Genomic DNA, 21,608 nt, shown 5'->3' with positions numbered 1-21,608 from the left:
TACAAAGGGGTTTTGGGCTTCCTCCCCTCTAGGGATCGTCAGCTCTCTACCCCGGTCTAACAAATCACTCGACTCGCCGCCGCTCGGGCCTACTGAGCGAACGCCTGGCCTCAGGACCGGGAGAGCGCCGGGCGAGGGGGCTGCCCGCGCTGGGGTCAGGGGAGGGAGGGGCTGCCCGCGCGGGGCTTAGGGCCTCCGGGCAGCAGCGAGCTGCGAGCCGGGGGGCACGGGGCGGGACAAAGGGAAAGAAGGAGGGGAGGGAGGTCGAGAACCTGCGGCTTCAAAGGCGCCGAAGGCCCGCGGCTGCGCGCAAGGGGGGTGGGGGGCTTCCCAGCGGCCTCCGGGGAACCGCGTATACTTTGGTTTTGTTTTGTGGGGTTTTTTTCCAATAAGAAATTCCAAAATTGTCGAGAAAGGGAGTTGCTCTCGATTCTCGGGACGCGGGCTTGGCTACCAGCAACAGCTTTAATCTTCACCTTCTGTGGGCCGGACCGATCCTTCCCCATCAGCCCGCCAGACTTTTTACTCGGAAGGGGATGGGTTGTTGTCGCCCCTCCGTGCCGCGGAGATTCTCACCAGGTCAGAGGGGCTTTCCTTTGTGTTCTTTGCTCCGGGGAAGAGGCCGCGCCGCGCCTCCCAGTCCGCCAGAGAGCGGCTCCCGGGGGCCTGCGGAGCACAAGCCCGGCAGAGAGGGGCGGCGACGCGCGGCCTCCGCCGCCGCCTGGGCCCGGAGTCTCGGATCCCAGGCGCCGCCATCCGCGAATCCCAGGGCTCCGAACGTCCTCCCCCCAGCGCCAAGAGAGACCGCAGCTCGCGTAGGGCCAGACTCGGAAAGGACACCGAGCGAAAGCGGTGGCGTGCCGGGCGATCCCCGCGCCGGCTGGAAAATCGCTGACAAGGGTATATTGCAGAGTCGAACCTCGAAACGCCGGGTCCTCCCCAGGACTCCGCGGCGCGATCCCAGGAGTCGCCCGTCTCTCTGCTCGTGGCTCGAGCGCTCCAGGATTGTGGGAGCGGCTCCTTCGGTTTTGCTTCGGTTTTAAACACCGAAAACCCTCCCTTTGCTTCGGCCACCCGCATCCTCCGGCGCCGTCTCCCGGTGCGCTGGCGCTGTGGGGCCCGCAGGCTGGGCTGGGGCCCGCGCACACCCTGCGCAGCTCGGGCGCCGCCGTAGAACCCGCTCCCTGCGAAACGGTCGCGCCCGACACCCACCCTACCCCCGCCAGGAGAGGCCCGAGGCCCGTGGCCTCTCCGGGCCCCCGCACCCCAAGGCGCACCCACCCGCAGATGCCGCCTCAGGGGTGGTGGTCTGAGCCCTGCACGCCACCCGGAATGCGGTCGGTGAGAAAGCCACTTTGCGCTGGCCTCGCTTGGCCCCCTCCGCCACCCTCAGCCGCCCCGGAAATTTTTTTCTGAAATGTCCTGAAATGAATTAGGCTCTAGAAAGCGAACCCCCACGAACCTCGCCGTTACCCCTCTCCGCCCGATCCCTCGCCCCGCACGCCGCTGGCGGCCGGCAAGACCCTTTGGTAGGTGGCTCGGCCGCCTCGGCCAGCGCGAGCCAGCCGGTTCCCGGCGCCGTGGAGCAACCGGGCGGGGCTGACCCAAGGCTGCTCGGGGGAGGGGAGCAGCGTGGGGGGGGGGGGTGCAAACAATTGGGGTTCATTCGTGGTGCCGCCAAAGCCGGGAGCGCGTTGGCTGCGTCGGGGACCTCGCCGACTGTCTAGCCGGAGCGGCCCGCGCGGCTTTCGCCGGACGCAGCCTGGCGGTCCCTGTCCTGTCGCGATTATTTATTTTTAATACTGGGTGTCGATCGACACAACAAGCGCTCAGAGCAAAGCAAGGACGCATTACGGGGGGAATTTTAAACCGATCGATAAGATTTTTCAGAGGGGAAAAAAAATCGCTCTTACATATAGTCCATTAAAAAAAAAAAGCCTGTTCGACATTATAACGGATTTTTAAAAAGGGAAGATATATACTTCTTAACATCGCAACCCTGAATTTCTCTTACTAAAAAAAAAATTGTAAATCCCCAAAGCCAAAATAAAAATAAAATAATAATAAAAATACAAAAACAAAAAAAAATGAAAGCAATTTCAGTTACTTACTGGAGGTTGTTTCCTGGATACAATTGAATGCAATACAATTAAACCAGTAAATGTGACTTTGTTTTGTATTCCTATTGGTATTTTCAATGTGCTGACTGTTGCACTGTAAATGCACCGCTTCCACAACAACGACTCTAGCGAGCCCATCCAGAGCGGCTCTCAAACCTGCAGCCCGGCGCGGCGAGCCACGGGCCCTGCATACTAATAAGCTCGTGCCACTCAGCCCGGAGCAGCCGGTGCGCTGATTGGCCGCGCGGCCCTCCGCGGCCGGGAGCTCGTGCCACTCATTCGGCGTAAACAGGCCTCCCAATAGGCTGGCGCCGGGCCAGGGAGCTGCCAATCAGGGAGCAGCAGGGCTACTACCAAGCCCGATGGCGCCTAATTCAAGCCCGGCGACTGCGCAGCTCCTTTGCGCAGATCGTTGCTGCTGAATGGGAATGTGTTGGCGCAGGGCGGGAGAGGGAGCAGGGGCGAGTGGGAGCGTTTATCCACGCCGAGGGGAAGGCTTTTGCTTTTTTTTTTTTTTAATTTAACCCAGCAGGTCTAACGTTTGGCGTCCGGTGCACAGAGGCCAGATGATACAGCAACACGCGTTGAAGCAGATGCTTTTTAAAATACTTGGGATGTCTGGCAGGTGGCTAAACCCCGCACAGGTAGGCCTGAGATCCAAGCATAGAGGCCTCCTCGGGTTGCCTGGCCCTACTACCACTTCGAGGCCTCCACCTGCTCTGACCAAGCTCAGGAATGCCTGCACTCTCGAAGTCTGGGTACCACGGACTCTTGAGTCACCGGCCTTGTCCTCTCCTCCTCTTGCCCCAGGGATCAGAATCTGGGGAGAAGTTCTTGTGTCTCTGGCCACGTATGTGCGGTCCCTCAGTTTTTATTCCCCTTGGCTATATTTTTGCAACGGAGCACTGATGAAAATGAAAATCGGGGATTTAATGCCATGACAAAGATTGCCCTTTCTTCATCTGCAACTAGATTTTAAAAATATGTTCACCTTGATACCCACAGTGTGAAAACCATGCACAGTATTTTTCGATGTCGCTCTCCTGCATATCTGCTAAATTCTTGCCCTAAATAAAAAAGCCACTAAACAAATATCTTCATCGTAATCAGATGCAAACTACTTTTTAGGTTATTCTCCAAATATTTCTGTTAGAGTTTGGTTTCCCAACGATCCTATTTATGCTCGGGAGTCAAGTCTATGTCTTAGTGGCGATGGATACATTATTTTTACTCCTCCAGGTGCAGCTCTGCTTCCCCCTCAGGGGGGACAAAAATGTATTTAAACTAGATGCCAACCACCTCGGGCACGCGCGGTAGAAATTATCCACCGGCTCATTCCGGTAGAGACCGCCGCTGCCGTCGCCGCTGCTAAGTCACTTCAGTCGTGTCCGACTGTGTGCGACCCCATAGACGGCAGCCCACCAGGCTCCTCTTCCTGGGATTCTCCAGGCAAGAATACTGGAGTGGGTTGCCATTTCCTTCTCCAATGCATGCATGTCATGCTAAGTCGCTTCAGTCGTGTCCGACTCTGTGCGACCCTATGGACACAGCCCACCAGGCTCCTCCGTCCACAGGATTCTCTAGGCAAGAATACTGGAGTGGGTTGCCATTTCCTTCTCCACCGGTAGGGACAGGAACGGGTTAAGCCAGAGGCCTTCTGTTGTCACCTTTCTTTCCCCGCCCCCCCCCCGCCCGCTCCCTGGGGACCGCCAGGATTGGCTGGCACTCGGCCAGCAGGCTGTCAATCACCGAGTGTAAACAAGGCGCTGATTGGCTGTAGTCCAGTCCGCACAGGGCCTCCTGAAAAAAGCAATTACTGGCTCCGCGGTTTCAAGGCGGCCCCAGGCCGCTTGATGAAAGGAGATAAGCTAGGGACCGTTTCCAGGACCCCCGCGGGCCGACCCTGGCAGCCTTGGAGCCGAGGTGCGGCGTAGAGCCTGCGGATCAAAGGAATCCAGAGAGAAAGGGGAAGCCGGGCGCGCGGCTCAGGCCGGCCTTCCCCCGCGGGCATCTCTGACCTGGGTAGGGGCTTGGGCCGCGGGCGGGGCTCGGAACTGGGAGCCCGCTTTGGGCAGCGCGGCCGGGCAGCTCCGGAGAGTCCGGGGCTGGCAGGTAAGCGCCCAGCTCCGCGGCCCGGGCCTAGGACGCAGGACTCGGCCGGCGCGGTCCTGAGTCCCGGCTCCAGCGACACCCCTGCCAGGTGACGAGGACCCCTGTCCCCCACGGCCTGAGCCCCTCCCTGGCCAGTCCTAAAGCCCGTGCCTTCGGAAGCCACCGGGGTGGCGCGCGTCTGCAGCGGGAGAGGAGGCGGCATGTATAAATCCATAAAGCGCTCGGAGATCCGATTAGCGCACGGCTATTCATTAGGCCGGGGGCGATTGAATTAGGTCCCGGGTGCGGGCCCGAGGAGGGGGAGGTGCCGGCGCGGGTTGGGCGCAGCCGCCAATGCGGGGCGTGGGGGGGGGAGGGGGGGCGGAGGGGAACGGTTCTGGCGCAGACCTCCGGGCTTGGGCCGTGGCTTCCGGAGGAAGAAGTCAAAGCATCGGCTCCGGAGCGAGTTGAGGGGACGGGTTCCTCCAAGTCCTGCCCCAGCGGGTGCTTGCGGGGGCGGCCGGCTTCCTATTCACACCGTGCAAAGCCAGCCTGAGCCCGGCCCGGCTGCAGAGAAATCGCGTCCTCGGAAGGGTGGGCGGGCGAGAGGGGCGGCCATGGCTCCCGGATCCAGCGCAGGGCCAGGAGCAGCCGGAGGTAGGGCTGGGAGCGGCTAGCTGTGCAGTCCCGGTCCCAGAGCACAGCGGCCTCGCACCGCCTCCTCGGAACCGGTGACCTGGCACGCTGAGACTGCCTGTTCCGCACGCCCAGGGGTCCCGCCAGCTTCCCGCAGCCCTCGGAGTCCTGACCCCCAGCAGGGTGCTCCTTGCCTCCGGACGTTTGGAATCTGGGTTCCGGATTACTGTCTCTGATGAGTTTGTTTTCTGGCGCAGAAACTTTTTCTTATAACTGAAGTTTTTAAGCTCCACTTGAAATTTTTAAAAATGAGAAAAAAGTGTATGAGAGAAAAATCCTCCACCCAAGAGAAAGAATACCTTGCCTACCCTCAGTGTCCCTGTAGTTGCGCCTAGCTCCCTGAGCGCCCGCCAGCGGGGGCCCCCGGGGTGCGCTGGAGTCGGAAAGGGGCTCAGCCTTGGACCACCACGTGGGGGAAGGGCCTCCAGGCCCCCACTCTCCGTCCGAGAGTGTGAAGAGGGGCTCCCAAACCCCCATCCCCCACGGGCAAAATATTGTCTGAGGGTCCTGGAGCCTGGCTGATGGGCCCCACCCTAGGCATAATCCAAGATGTGCAGGCTGCCAGCGAGATGGAAGGACAGAGGATGGCACGGCTCGGGTCCTCCCCGCCCTCGGGAAGGCTGGCTCATATCCTTCCAGCTCGCCATCGCCAAATTCCTAATTCAGTGGGAGAGAACTGGCTTTCAGAAAACCCACTGCTGTCCCCTGCCCCTCCCGGCCCATCGGGAGAGAGAGGCTGCCTGCCTGGGGGAGGCGAAGCACAGCCCCATGTCCGCTTGGCTTCCTCCCCTCTCCTCCTCTCCCTAGCATCACTTGAAAACAAATCTAGTGGGTTTTTTTTTTTTTTCTTAATACTGTTTCAAAACAGTTGTTACAGCAAATAGCTGCAGACGGGCCTGCTGGATGCGGCAGGGGCTGGCAGCTGCCCAGCGCGGGCGCCTGGCCGCTCAGCAGCTCCCGCAGTACCAAAATAAGCTCCCCGTGTTCCCCTTCAGAAGACGCGGCCTACCGAGGCTCCGGCCGGCCGGGGCATGTTTGGCTGGGCGCACTATCAGCTCAGAGGAAACCTCCCTGGTTTCCTTTTTTATTCTGCCTGCTGTCCAGAGCTAACAAATGTTTTTAATTTTAGAGGAACATGGTGTAGGGATCTGCAGACCAGCTTTCCACTGGGGAGGACGAGAGAGCCAGGGAGTGGGTGGGGAAGGAGAAAGGAGAGGGGATAGAAATGTGAGATCAGGGTTGAGCTGGGTGTCCAGGTCTCTGCAGTCGCCCACAGTTTCACAAATGAATGGGCTCCCAGTCAGGCGAGGCCCACACACCCTGCCCAGCCCACATGCCCTGCCCCAGCCTGGAACACTACCCAGGGGTGTCCTTGAACCCCCAGCTTGCTTCCTCCCTGGCAGGTACCCAAGCTTGCCCTATGGCCCCATGCAGCCAGCTGTGCCCTGACACCTGGGCATGCACCCTTGCACATCACCCATCCACACACATGTATGTGTGCACACATGTAACACAAACACATCACGGGCACACACTTGAGCATTATACAGCACATCACACACCGATACGTTCACAGCACACACTGGCACCAGTGCTCTGGAGAACCTGCTTTCCCTCACACAGCCTGGGGGCCCCCTGTCACCCCAGAACCTAGCCCAGCTGTGGGGCCCCTCCCGGCACTTGCCCCCACTTCCCCTGAGAGCAGCTGCAAATCCAGGGCTCCTCGCTCCCCAAAGACCGCCATCCAGCTCTGTCTGAAATCATGAAATAAATAATCATTTTTTTAACGCAAGGGGGTGGAGGTGTTGGGTGAGTTACATAAAATTGTGAATTAGTCTCTGCTCCAAATAAACGCCTGCTTGGGCCGGAGAGCGGCAGAGCTGCGCGCTGGGTAATTGTGTGTCGGGTGTTTCTCCATTGTTCCCTGTGCCATTAGTCAAAGGGCAAATTAGAAACAATTTTATTGACTCTTAATTTTTCCTACCAGAGGCACAGGGGGCCAGGTCCAGAGGCTGGGCTCATGGACAGACAGGCCTGTCCGGAGGGGTGCTGGGGTCACTGATTTGCACTTGCCCAACCTGCAGTAGGAGAAACTGGGGGCCCCGGGTGTGGTTCACAGCAACCACCCCCCCACCCGCCCTCAGCTGGAGGGCAGCGTTACCCCATCTCAGCCCAGAATCTAATGCAGGGGTCAGAGGTTTGCACTCTTCCTCTCAAGTAAGTGGGGTAGGAAAAAAAAAAAAAACAACCACATTCCCAGAGATGCCTGGATTGGAGGAACTCAGCCTCCGCACCCCTCCAGTCCCAGGAAGCAGGGTTAGGCCCCACCCCATCCCCTGAATGAGATCTTCTGCCACAGATGTGGTTCTTTTCACCAGGCCCTTTGGCTGGTGGACTGAAGGGGGCAGGGGTATGGGGGGAAGGTTCTAGGGCACCAGCCCAGCCCAGGATTCAGAAGCCCCGGGGCCCCACCCTGGCTCCACTCACTAGGCAGCCATCAGAGCAGCCTGTACCCCTACCTGCCCAGGTGCCTTCAGCTTTGGCTGTGAGTGGAGTTGAGAAGTCCCTACTCCATCCCCAAGGGTCCTCCCCAAGGTGCTGCACAGGGAATTTGTGCCTAGACTGGGAGTGGCCTTCTTTTTGGCCATCTTCTGTCTTTAGGGGCTTAAGCTTTGTTGGAGTTGGCCTATTTTGGAGGAGAAAGGAATACGAAGATCTCCCAGACTGCCCTCCCACTACCAAGGGGAGGGGGCTGCCCCCACCAAAAACAAAATCTCCAGTCACAGCCCCTTCATTATCTAGCAGGGCCTGCGGGGGCCCAGAGGGCCAGGTAGCAGGGGAGAAGGCCACTCTGAGGCCGAGGGTCAAGGGGAAGGAGCCGACAGAGGATGAAGAGTTGTCAGGAGCCAGGCCAGGAGGGAGAGTCCTCTGGTCATGCCTCCCATGAGGCCTTCCTCCAGCATCTCCTGAGCCCTCTGTGCTACCTTGAATCCTTTCTAGAGGTCCCAGCTCCCGCTTGAGCAAAGGGCCTGCATGCTGAGGCCTGAGCCCTGCTCAGTTGGAGCCCCTGGAATGTCAGGGAGGCACAGCTGGTCTCTGCAGACCACAGACAGGCTCCAAGACAGACTTGGGGATGTGGCTGGAAGTTTTAAAAGGCAACAAGAGCAGCAGGGGAGCCAGACTTTGAAGTCAGATGAACAGCTTTCCTGGGACCCCTCCCTTTTTTGGGGGGTGGGGGGAGGTGTAATTCTGTTGCTGGTTTGTCCAACCAGGTCAGGAGGCTGCCCAGCCCCCTCCGCTCCGGAAAGGTGCTTGTTAAACACAGTCGTAATTTGTGGCTAAATATAAGCCAGTGTGTTCACACGGAAAGTATAATCCAGGGTGCTGGTTGTGTGAGGTTATCAACCAGGAGGCCCATCTGGGTTAAATTGAAGTGATTTTCATAAACGAGTAGGAGCATCCTATTGCCAGGCTCCTCCCTGACTTTTTATTAGTGACTGCATGATTATTGTTTGTGTTAAAGGGAATAATAGGAGTGGGGGACTCCTGGGACCCCAGGGGAAGGGGAAGAGGGGAGCCTCCCCACTCTGCTCTGTCCTGCCCCTCCAGTCTCGGCCACTTTCTCATCTAGGCTGAAGGAAGGCAGGGGACCCTCCAGGGAGTCTTGAATCAGTAGTGCTAAGCTGTCCTCCCCAAATACAGCCCTGCTCTTGCCCCACAGGAAGTCTGGGAGTGATTGGGAGAGTGGGAAGCAGGTTCTCTGGGGAGAACTCTGCTCCCCCTGTAAAGCTGAAATTAGAGGGGGGGATGCACTGGGGTGTCTTCTTGCAGGAGGATGACCCAAATTGGGCCCTCTGTTTTCCTGCTTATCAGGAAGGACACTACTGAGAGCCCAGGCTTGGCCTGCACAAATAGGTGTGGGAGATTTAGTGGGGCCCTAATGAAGGGTGGGTTACTGGCTACTTGGTGCTTCCAAGCACACCCCCCAACCAGGGCCTGACTGCCACCCTTCCTGGAAGGACACCTGCCTCCTTCCAGACGGGACCTCACAGCCCAGCCACAGGAAGTGCCGAGTAAGCAGTTGCTGCCCTAGCCGGTCTGCTCCTTTGCAGCAGTGTTTGGGTGTGTTTACACGTGTCGCTGTCAAGGTAGTCTGGACAGGGCCTCCAGGGCTGGACTTCCCGGGTCTGGTCTCACACTAGCGGGAGAGCCCTGGGAAAGGGGCGCAGGCTGGGTGTCAGGGTCTCCTCTGATGAAATCCAGCTGGCCCAGGCAGAGCCAGAGTGGTCCAGCCAGGCCAGGAGGAGAACCGAAAGACAGGGACTGGGACTGGCAACCCTGGATCCACAGGGCCACAGCTGTCAGCAAACCCCCCCCCCCCCACCCCGGCCACTCCTCCACCACACACGTTCAGCAAATTCCTCTGGGCATCAATTTCAGAGCCCAGGCAGCAGGAACAGCACCTGCCCCTTCCCACCGTGCCCATGATGGGCAGGAACCTCGAAGCCAGCTTCCCCACTGGATTTCTTCCAATTCCCAGACCTAGAAAAGCCCCAGACCCTGCCAGACATCCCCCTCCCGATTCTGCCCCAGCAGAGGGCTCCAGAGGGTAAGGGGCTACCCTTTCAGACTTGTTTCTGATCACAAAACAAACAGAGGCCTGGGCAGTTCTGGTCTCTGGGACCACACATCCCACCATCCTATTCTCTTCCTGCTCTCAAGCTGGGCCTGCCAAGCTCCCCACTCACACACCAGCCCAGCAATCTGGGCCCCCACCCCCACAAACCCCCTCCTGCCCTTGGGCAGGGCCACAACCCCATCCTGTCCTCTGGACTTCTTCCTGTGTCTGATGGCCAAGGGTGGGGAGGGGGCGGTCCCTCCCCAGGCTGCCTTTGGGAAGAACCCAAGGCTGGGCATGAGGCCTGGGAAAGCTACAGACACATCTTTTCCTCCTCTCTCTTATTTCTGGGGAGGGTGGGTGTTGAGTCCTTGGCCTGGTTACCTGCCGCATATACAGACCAAAAATAAATTATTCCCATCAAAATTCCCACAGAGCAGCTAAGGCCTGCAGCAAAGCACTCTCCTCCCAGTCCTCAAAGGCAGGTAGCTGGGCTTGGCTACACCACCACCCATCAGGCCTGGTCTAAGCACAGCCACCGCCTCTTTTGTTAACAGGACAGTCACACCATTTAATTAAAAATCATTCAATAGGTCTGTTTTCTTCTGACCTGCACAAATACATATTCCACCTCAATTCATGACTCAACAATACCCGCTACAGGCGGTAATGGGAGGAAGCAGGAAAGTTTCCCAAAGGATGACTCCCCAGAAAACTCCGTTTCAACGACGCTAGCCCGGACAGTCAGAGGAGCCTGCCTGGGGTCAGCGCCACGCCGGGCCCTGAGCCGCCTGCCCCCGCCAGCCACTTCCGCTGGAGCCTTTTTTGAGCACATTGCACCAGGACTGGATCTCTGGTAGGCTCTGGGCCGAGGTTCCTTTCAATAAGCAAACCTCGAGCCTGGCCGGCCGATTTCTACTCTGGCGGGTGGAAGCGCAGACGCAAAGAGAGGTTTTTCTTTCCACCGGAATTTGATTTTGTTTGGTTTGCATTTGTATTTTTTTACTAGCAGGAATTTTCGATGTAAAAACCCTCCTGAGGCGGGTGGGGAAAAATCAAAGTCCCTACATCCCAGCCAGAAACAAAAGCCCTTTGGAAACGGCGCCGCAGGGCGGGCGGAGCCGGGCGCCCGGGTCCCGCGTCGGGAGAAGCGGCGCGCAGCACCTACCGCTCGGCGGCTCCAAGGCGACTCCGGCTCCGGTCCGGGCGGCCGGTGTCCGACCTGCTCGCCGGAGTGCGCCGGGTCCCTAGAACGCGGAGGCGGCCGGAGGCCCCATAATCGCAATTTATGGCCTGGGTGACGTGCTTCCCTCTCCCACAATGGGGCCGGGTGACATTAAACAGAAAATTGATGAGAGCGGAGCGAAATCTAATCTGTTCCCCCCCCACCCCCAACCCCAGGCCGACTCTCCGCGCCTTCGGGGAGGGGCTGGGGGACACGAGGCAGAGTGGTCGTTAGTTGGTGCGCTCGTGAGCCCCGCGCCAATGCTTCCTCCCGAATTCGGGCTCCCAGCCGGCGCGCGGGAGGAGGGAGCACGACCCTCGCCCGGATCCCCATCCCTTGCGGCCCGCCGCCTCTCCGCTGGGCTTCGGGCTGAATCTGCTCTCCTTTCCATTCGCACCGGGAGGAGCGGGGAGACAAGCATCTCTCCCTTTTCCTCGAAGGGCCCCCGGCCCGGGTAGGGGTCTCCAAGCGCCTCCGGCCCTTCGTCCGCTACCCAACCTTCAGCCCCCTCCATGAGCACCCCCCTCAGCTTCCAGAGCGGAGTTCCCCGCCCCCACCAAGACGAGCCGGCGCCAGGAGAGGAGGGGAGGACCCGGGCCACCCAGCCCCCACCGCAAGCAAGTGGGGAAAAGAGGGCAAGTGACCACGCAGGGCGCGCCTGGGGCCTCTGGCCCGGAGCACCCGCGCTCCTCCACCCGCGGCACGGCTCCCCTGGGGCGCGCCGGGCGCCTCCTGGCACCGACCCCGCCGTGCCGCGTCCTTAAAGGCGCCGGCGGCCCTGCCGGCCTTTGTCCCTTTGGCTGGGAAGGTCACGCCAGGGACTCTGGGCAGCCTCATGGGCCCCTCGAAGCGCTAGCCCTTCCTCCACTCTGTCCTCCAAAATTTACACTAGGGCACTCCCCGCCTTGCCTGCTGGCCCGGAGGAGGTCCCCTCTTAGCAACCACCTGGCCACGTGCTGCCTGTGACCTCCAGACTTGCACAAGATACATTGTCCTGCTGGAGCACACAGCTGGGGCCAAGGATCCACTTTTTAACAAGAGGAGGTTGAGGGGAGTGCTTCTCAGAGAGAGAATGAATGAGGGAGCCCCAGTGGGGCCACAGCGGGAAAGAAGCGCTAATGCTGGCAAGAGAGAACACAACCTCACCGACCAAGGAGGCAGGCTGGCTGCCCTGAGCACTGCCTAGTAAGGGGCAGCCCCGGGGGGATGGACAGAGTCCTGGTTGGGGGTCCAGATTGGGATCCAGAGGGTAAGGCTTTGGATGAATGCACCCACAGATGGTTGCCACCAGGGCCCCATTCTCCGTGGAAAGCCCCCTCTCCAGGCTCTGCCAGCCCATCCTGTTTGAGTCACTGGGCTGAAGGCTCTGTGAAGCAGGTCCCCAAGCATTGGTCAACCCCTCTGGCCTAGATGACAACTTGTGCACCTGGGTGCCAGATGGCATCCTTAACGCTCAATCTCTGGACAGACTGGGAAGCAGATGTCATGATGATCATGCCCATTTTAGAGATGGGTAAAGCCCCGGAGACAGTGAATAACTCTATGTTCTCCCCCGAGGGCTAAGTACCTGGGCCCCAGGTTCTTCTGCAAAGCCAAGACATGGATTGGCTGCTCTTTGGTCCCCAACAGCCCCAGGGCTCATGGGGGCAGACTTGTATCCTAACTTCCACGTGCCTCCTACCCTTGGAGATGTGCTGTGCTTAGTCACTCAGTTGTGTCTGACTCTTTGCAACCCCAGGGACTTTAGCCCGCCAGGCTCCTCTGTACATGGGGATTCTCCAGGCAAGAATACTGGAGTGGGTTGCCATTTTCTTCTCCAGGGGAATCTTCCCAACCCAGGGATCAAACCCAGGTCTCCCGCATTGCAAGCAGATTCCTTTCCGTCTGAGCCACCAGGGAAGCCCACCCTTGTAGATGGAGAACAGAAAAAGGTGGGCCTCGTGACCATAGTTGGGTGCTTTGGATCACAGCACCCACAGAAGGATGCCACCAGGGCCCCATTCTCCCTGGAAAGCCCCCTCTCCAGGCTCTGCCAGCCCAGCCTGTTTGAGTCACTGGGCTGAAGGCACTGCGAAGCAGGTCCCTATTCCTGCAGCTGGGAAGAACTGCTGATATATGACAAGAATCTGGAAGCCAGATTCCAGAAGGTCACATTGGACTGAAACCAACAAGATTACATTTAACAGGCTGGATGTGAACGTCCACTTTTAGGTTCAAAAATCAGTTGTAAAAAGGCAGGCAGCTTCCCACTGAAGACGTGATGAGCGACCTGCAGCTGTCTGTACCATTCAGGCAGAACGGGCTCCCCAACGCAGGCCCCTTATGAATTTCCCAGAGCCCCAGCAGCTGAGCCTGCAGCCTCTGGGGCCCTCCCGGGATGTCAGGCTCACTGGGGAGGGGATGCAGCTGGGGACAGCAGAGAATGGGGTTCTTGTGCTGCTATCATCAAACCCGGGGCTGGATGAACACAGCTTTGTCTGCACCCACACTCCCGTGGTGACCACGGGACTAGATATCAGCGCCTGGGGCTGGGGGCGCTTCAGAACTAGAGTGGCTGCTTTTTGGCCTCTGTTAACCCTTGAGTGAGTGTTGGATGCACAGTCTTTCCCCAGCTCTGTGCCTTGGGTTCAGGGGGGCAAGCAGAGCAAGGGTTAAAAATCCGTGTCAAGTCCCAAGGTTCAAAACAGCATGTTGTTAAACTCAATGTTTTCCATATTTAAAAAGCAGCAGCCTTTGGGGGAGATGCTTTCCTCGTGGCTCAGATGGTAGAGAATCTGCCTGCAATGCAGGAGACCTGGGTTTGATCCCTGAGTTGGATCGAACAGAGAAAGAAACAGCTACCCACTCCCATATTCTGGCCATGGACAGAGGAGCCTGGCAGGCTACAGTCCATGGGGTTTCAAACGTCAGACATGACTGAGAGACTTTGACTTTCTTTTTCTTGGGGGAGATGAGAGGGTGGTCCTGAGTAAGGTAGGGGGAAGGCTGAGCAGCCTTCCCCACAGAATACCCTCCCACACCAGGTCCAGCTGGGAATAGGGGCCACTCATGGCAGCACCCCAGTCCTGGCCTGGCACTAATGTGCTTTGCTTCTGCTGAGTGCTTGGTCATCCAGAGGCAGGTGCCCCATGCTAGGCATCCATTGGGCAGGCCTGGATCTCAGCCCCAGTGGGAAGAGCAGGGAGACCCACCTACAGGGGGGACAATTGCTGGAGCGCCTCCTCCCCCCGCCCCGAGCTGGAAGACGGTGCAGTGACTCCAGAGCAAGTGAACCTGTGGGTCAGGAGGGGTTTCCAGGCGGCAGGACAGGCGGGGGTGGGGTGGGGCGGGCACCCTGAGGGCTATTTGTGGGCCTAATGGCTTGAATTCACTGTAGTGGGTCTGGGTTAGGAAGTGAGTAAGCATTGTTCCCTCTCAGTGAACAGAGGGGGTGACAGTGGGGCCCAGAGCCACTCTGGTAGGGAGATCTGGGGCGCCTGCTCCCCTGCTGGCTGTTCTGTGAGCCTGCCTAGCTCATTGATCATGGTTCTCCTGAGACCCCAGCTTCACCTCACAGACTCCATGAGGGGTCATAGGCCCTGGGGTGCCTCGGTTAGCTCCACCCCCTCCCCCAGGCCCTATAGAGGCCACCAGCTGGACTCAGGGCAGGTGCCATCTGCTCCGGCTCTTGTCCCTTAGTCCACAGCACCCAGGGGAAACCCAGACCAGCTCCCAGAAGTCCTTCCCACTCCACCAAAGCTGGGGTGTGGCTGGTGACTGAGCACATTTATCCTGGACCCCCACAGAACAGCGAGCCCTTGGTGGCCAGGCCCCTGCACACCAGAGGCCCATACTCTGAATGTGCCATGCTAAGACCAAGGGCTCCGGATGCCCTGTGACAGTGTCTCTGTGGGGCCTGGTCTCCTAGGCTGAGGCCTGGCTCCCCCACAGGTTCAGGGGCTGCTGGAAAGGCTCACCCAGGGGTCAGGGTCCACTGCTGAGAGACATGCAGAGTTCAGTGCCCCCCAGACATCTGTTTGGGTTGGTTGCTGACCCCCAGCCCCACCCAGATGGCTGGGGGGCGCTGCAGCCCCGACTCCCTCACTCCTGCTCCTAGTCACACAGGCAGGAAGGAAGGAGGGGAGCCAGGACTCAGACCCAGGTCGTCCACACCAGCCTATCCTAAGTCTGCCACACACCCAGGTCCTCAAACCTTGAGAAATGCAGGATTTGGGTTCTGGTGGACGAGATTCAGAGGGAGCTGCTACTGGCCTCTGACTCAGGACAACCAGGGTAGACAGACATCCACATGGCCAAGAAGAACTCTGAGAAGTCTTGTGGGGGCTGTCCCCCTTCTTTGCTGACTGAACCCAGCCCTCAGATGCGGAAAAGGTGGGTCAAGGAGCCTCTCACCTTCCATCTACCTTGCCTCCAGGTGTCCTCGGCCTTCCTCACCTGGGAAAGTCTCTAGTGGGGAGGCCAAGGCTGAGTGATGGGGTCCCTGGGGAATGGACTGAGCCAGAGGCAAGAACTCCTGGGAGAGAATAGGAGTGGGATCCCATCCTAGGGTGGGGGGCAGGCAGCTGCCACACTTGGCAGGCCAGACCCAGCCCAGTTCCTGCTTCTTTCTCCTATTGGGTGATTTGCATTACTAATGAACCCGAGGTCCTGCGTTCAAAGGTTTGAATGGCATATCAGTGGCCAAAAGGCCGATGGCTCCCCAACCTTGTCTGCTTCATCCTGCTTCATGCTTCATCGCTGCCCAAGGAGAGAGGCTGTCCCAGACCCCAGTCAACTCTGCCCTCCTCTGCAGTCCAAGAGGGCCCACGGAGACAGGACTGCGGGAGGCACCAATCCTCCTGTCCACTCTGGGCGAAGGCCGGGCAGAGGGGAGCACACACTGTCGAGGAGCGTCCACCAGCCGGTCAGGGAGGATGAGGGTCCCAGAGCTGCTCCGAGGAGGAGAGGGGCTCTGAGTTGTGGTGAGGCCTGGGTTGGGGGCAGTTCATAGGGGGTTCAGGCAGCAGTTGATTTTCTCCCTGGAGAAAGGCTGTTCTTTGGTCTAATCACCTCCTCATCCTGTCATCCTGCTGCTTGTCTCCTCCCTGCCACACCTTCTAGATCTGTGCCATTCAACAGAAATACTATGTGACCCACACCTAGGGAATGGGAGCATTTCCAATGGTCACAGGCCTCCATCTTCCTCTCCCCAAGGTTAATTTCCAATTAATTTATTCACGCATGTGCACATATGAACACACGTGCTCACGCATGCACACTTATGCACCCATGCATGCAAACCTGCAGATTCTGGTTTCAGCCTCCCGCCTTGGCCTGGCCCTGGATCCTCCTCAAGAGCAGATGGAATGAGACATGAACACTCCGTACTCACACATGTGGGAATTGCCATCTGTGAGGCAGGGCTCACACGCCCATTTCACTGATGGGGAGACAGGTAGAGGGAGGTATCTGAGGTTAAGCTTTGAACAGTGGAGTCACTGACCCTGCCCCTCCTCCCCCCGGGTACTTGGAGGCCCGAGCTGAGCGCCGAGACTGGTGCTCCCCCCAGCCCAGTTCTAGGGGCTGTGATTGTCCTTACTCTACATCTGACTCCCGGTGGGGTCAGCTCCCGGAAAATCCTGGAACCAGAGTTGCTTGGTAAGAGCACTCACATTTTGGGGACAGCTATTGCTACGTGATAATCTCAGAAGGCTGTCCCAATTCTCTGTCCAGCAAACACTGACAGCGAACCCCAATCCGGGACACTTCACAGGAAGTTTTGGAGAAGCAGAGCTCTGGAGCATGGTGGGCCATGAGATGGGGCTCTCTGGGGTATGGATGTGGCCTGGGAGTTCACACAGCTGAGCTGCCGGGGGGCTGGGCCCACGCCTGAGCTGGGGCCACATGGTAGGGAGGGGACTCCCCTGGGCCACTGCCCCAGGCGGGTTGATGGACGTGCAATTAACCTGCCTGTGGTTATGTTGGCAACTGAGCTGGAACAGGAAGTTAGTGTTATAAACCAGGGCCTTTCAAGTTATGACAAATTCATCAAACAAATGAACCCATGAGCACAGAGGGCAGGCGCCTCCATGCGCTAGGGATGAGGAATGCTCGAGCCCTTTCCAGTCCCTCCCCCAAATCCAGGCCCCAGAAAGAACTGTGTAGGGGGCAGAACCCAGGGCTGGTCCCAGTGCCTAGACTGGCAGTAGTCTCACTCTGAGCCCCAGCTCTCTGGTGAGAGCTTCCCCACCACCCACCCTCCCACCTCCAAGTGGCTCAGCATCTTCTGGTTTCCCTCTTGAATTCCAGATGCTGCTAACACCTGAAAACAATCCCAACCCACCCCCACATGTGAGAGAAAGTTCCAGAACCCCCATTCTCTCCAGGGGCTGCTGCTGCTAAGTCACTTCAGTCGTGTCCGACTCTGTGCGACCCCATAGACGGCAGCCCACCGGGCTCCCCCGTCCCTGGGATTCTCTAGGCAAAAACACTGGAGTGGGTTGCCATTTCCTTCTCCAAAGCATGAAAGTGAAAAGTGAAAGTGAAGTTGCTCAGTCGTATCCGACTCCTAGCGACCCCATGGACTGCAGCCCACCAGGCCCCCCCATCCATGGGATTTTCCAGGCAAGAGTACTGGAGTGGGGTGCCATTGCCTTCTCCGCTCCAGGGGCTAGCCAGTGCTTAGCAGCACCTCTGGGGAACACCCCTGCTTGCCCTCCAGACATACGGCCCCCTCTTCCCCAACAGGCCTGAGCAGCCAACATCTTTCTGCTCAAAGCACGTGCTTGCTGGGCTGGGGCTGTCCTTTAAGCTTTAGACTGGGGTGGGTTTCAAAATGGCCCTGATGCCATACAGAGCCTGAACGTCAGGGGAGGGGGGACATGTGGCCATCCACATTGGGAGCCTCAGCCACTCATTTTACTGGTAGGAATCAGCCAGGGAGGGTTCAGCTCTTGACCAAGGTCGCTCAGCTGTCACACCTGGGAGCAGAGCTAGGACTGAGAGAACCTGTGCAGACACCCCTGGCCAGCTTGCTGCCCTCCACTCCCTCCAGCCTGAAAGAACCTCTCGGGCCTGTCTTGGCCCACCCAGACCCCAGACCTTAGGTCTCTGCAGCACCAAGGTTGAAAGAACCTCCTAGGGCTTGGGGCTCAAGGCTAGCTGCAGTGCAAAGGGTCCCCGAACCAGCAGTTCCTGGGCTCCAGGTACAGTTATCCAACATTGTCCCAAACAGGGTTCCCATGCCCTGCCCACCCTGCCCACAGCCTACCCTGTCTCCAGGGCTCCAGGTGAGCGCTGCCCATGGCTCTTTCTATAGCCTTGCTTCAAGGCCACCGATTCTGCCCTTTGGTTCCAGGGCCTCCTCCCACTGAACTCAGACACTGAGCCCAGAGGTCTTGAGAGAGCAGTGAGCCTCTGGGGTTCTCATAAATGCAGATCCACTGTGCTGTGGGCCGAACTGCCTGAGACCTAACCATTCACACCTATGAATGTGAAATTACTGGGAAACAGGGCCTTTGGAGATGTGATCCAGTTAAGATTAATTGACCTCCCTGTGGTTATGTTGGCAACTGAACTAGAAGAGGAAGTCAGTGTTCTAAACCAGGGCCCTAATGCAATGACTGGTATCCTTGTAGGAAGAGGGACTTTTTCATACAGACACGCAGAGGGGAGAAGCCGCACGATGATGGAGGCAGAGACTGGAGTGATGTAGCCATAAGCCAAGGAACACCAAGGGTTGTCAGTAGCCACCAGAGCTGGAAAAGGTGACAGATTCTCTCTCAAAGCCTCCAGAAGGAACAAACCCTGCTGACACCTTGATTCTGGACTTCTGGCTTCCAGACTGTGAGAGAGTAGATTCCTGTTGTCCTAAGCCACTGTTTGTGGTAATTTGTTACAGCAGCAACAGAAAAGTAATACACTCTCCTCTACTTTGCTTTTTGTTTCTTTTTTATTTTCTTTTTCTTTTTTTTAATTTGGAGCCAAGGAACTGGCCTACTCAGGCATGTAGTTGGAGAGCTAGACACAGGGCAGGCAATAGGTAAGTGTCTGGAAGATGAGCAGTCAGGCTTCTCACCTTTGAAGAAAGGGAGTTTCAAATGTGGGCAGTAAGAAGCCTAGAATTAGTTCTATGGAGCTGGACAATTGTGGCATTGGTATGAACTCATGTTTTGTAATATAGAAACATATGTGTGTAGGGGGGTGTTTCTAAGTTCTGTTTGCCTAAAGGGCCCAGAAACAATGAAATCACAGTAGCACCTAGTGCCCAGATCTTGCTTGCTTTTCTTATTTTGGCTGTGCTGCGTTTTCATTGCTTTGCACGGGCTTTCTCTAATTGCGGCGAGTGGGGGCTGTGCTTCATTGCAGCGCCTGCGCTTTTCATTGCAGTGGCTTCTCTTGTTGCGGACCACCCACCGGCTCTAGGCAATTTCAAGATCCTTCTGGGCTTCAGAAGCTACAGTATGCTGGCTCGGTAGTTGAGGCCGGCAGGCTCTGGAACATAGGATCAGTAGCTGTGGAACACGGGCTTAGTTGCTATCTGGCATACGGGATCTTCCCAGACCAGGGATTGAACCCATGTCTCCTGCATTGGCAGGTGGATTCTTATCCACTGTACCACCAGGGAAGTTCAGACCTTGGTTTCTAAATGCCATTTATCCACTAGACGGAACCAAGTTTTTTTTATTTTTTCTTTTTCTGAGAAATGACTGACCCTGTTGCTGGGAAAGACTGAGGGCAAGAGGAGAAGGGGGCAAGAGGAGAAGGGGGCGACAGAGGATGAGATGGTTAGATGGCATGAACATGGAAGCCTGGTGTGCTGCAGTTTAAAGAGTCAGACACGACTTAGCAACTAAACAATAACAACAAGAAGGGCTGGGACAAGGAATGCTCCAAATGGAATATCTTGTGGTGGCAGAAAGTAAGGAAGCATTCAAAGAATGACGGGAGTGTCAAAAGGTGGGAAGTACTTTGAAGGGGCTCCCACTGACCAAATCCAGAACAATGTGAACAACCAAATACAAATCATAATGGATTGTTATCTTTATGATGTAAATAATTCATGATATAAATGAGTGAACGAATATATAAATGGGAGAGAAAACTGGCTCTTAAATGTAAAAGGAATGGTGGAATTAGAAAACTTCCATTTGGTGAAGAGCACAGTAATAATTGATTCAGGAAAGAATCAGTGACAGAGGCTCAAACCGCTGGTGAAAGGCTAATGGGAAACAGGATATTTACATGAACTCTATGTATCTCCTCGTGAGTGTTTACTCATTATCCCTTGTTCACTAGTGAGTTCAAATTCTTATTAATTAGCTTTACAGTGGCGAAACCTGGCAGACATGACCTCACCGGAGTGATGAACGTTACTGCCACCAGCACTGGGGCATCAGACATCGCATGCCTCCAGATATGATGCAGCGAGGAGAACACAGCATCACTTCTGAGATAGTCTTGCCAAAAGTGCAGAAGTGGAATCTAGGCACCAACCCAAACTAAGGGATATTTTACAGAGTCACTTCAAAAATATCACAGTCATGAAATGTCGTGGTCCGTGCGCGGGTTGGAAAAGGATTTCCAGACATGAAGCAAAATGAGAGGAGAATAAAGTTTATTAGAGTGGGAGACGCTGTTAGAACAGTCGGCCGGCTCAAAGGAGAGCTGAACCCTTTCGCAGACTAGTAGCCAATTTTTATAGCCTCAAGACAGAGACAATTCCTATTGGAATGGTGGCATTAGGTGATGGGTTAGGATGCTATAGGGTGGGTATTTTACTTAATATAGGGTCAGGGAACTGGGCTGGTTTAGATCTGGAGGCTCATGGCAACAGTTGCTATGAGGCTTGTCAGTTCCAGAGATTTTTGTCTTATGACTTTGGTACCTGTGACCTAGGTATAGGACTCCACATGAAATATAAAGACCAATTCTAAAGATAGAGATTTTTTAAATCAGATTTTAAATTAGATTTTTCAAAAGTGATCCTCTAGCAACTTCCCTGGTGGTCCAGTGGCTAAGACTCCTCACTTCCAGTGCAGGGGGCCCAGGTTCGATCCCTGGTGGGGGAACTAGATCCTACGTGCAGCAATTAAAAGACACTGCACATGCCACAACTAAGACCCAGCACAGTCAGATAAATCAAATAAACATTTAAAAAGTGACTCTCTAGGCTACTGAACTTCTGAGTTGTTATATCAGCTGACAGCAATGTTCAGGGTCCTAACTTGGGCTCTGTGTGGTCTTGAGAAGAGGCTAGTGAGCTTGAAACCCCCTTGTGGGTCATTTTGACTGTGCCCCTCCACTTGTTCTCCACACATGTTCTGCCTTCCTCCCTGAATTTCAAGGTGCTGACCCCAACTGTCAGACCAAAGTGTGGAACACAAGCTTTCTCAAGCCTAAGTGACAAAACCACAAAGAAAGACTTTGATTCCAAAATTAAGTAGACTCAGGAAACTTGAGAGCTCATTTGGAGGTTCTAGCAGGGGAGCGCGGCCACCTGTATACCCTTGCCCGAAGACCAGTCCTCCTCTATTGGCAATGGTCGTCCTCGTTGACTGAGCATGCAGCTTTGGGAGGGACACGCGTGGAGTGCTGAGGGAGGAAGGGGACACTGCCTAGCCAGTCATATCAGCTGAATCAACCCTGGCGATCAATGGGGTGACAGATGTCACAACCAGATCGCCCTCCCAATCCAACATGTGACCTTGGATTGGCTTCTGGATAAGACATTTGGGGGCAAGCTGTGAAACTCTGCTGGAGTCTGTGATAAAGGGTGTGCTCAGTCACTTCAGTCGTGTCCCCATGTGGCCCCATGGACTGTAGCCCGCCAGACTCCTCTGTCCATGGGATTCTCCAAGCAAGAATATTGAAGTGGATT

The sequence above is a fragment of the Bubalus bubalis genome, chromosome 3, assembly GCF_019923935.1.
Source record: "Bubalus bubalis isolate 160015118507 breed Murrah chromosome 3, NDDB_SH_1, whole genome shotgun sequence".
Classification (NCBI taxonomy): Eukaryota; Metazoa; Chordata; class Mammalia; order Artiodactyla; family Bovidae; genus Bubalus; species Bubalus bubalis.
Note: the sequence above shows the minus strand (reverse complement) of the source record.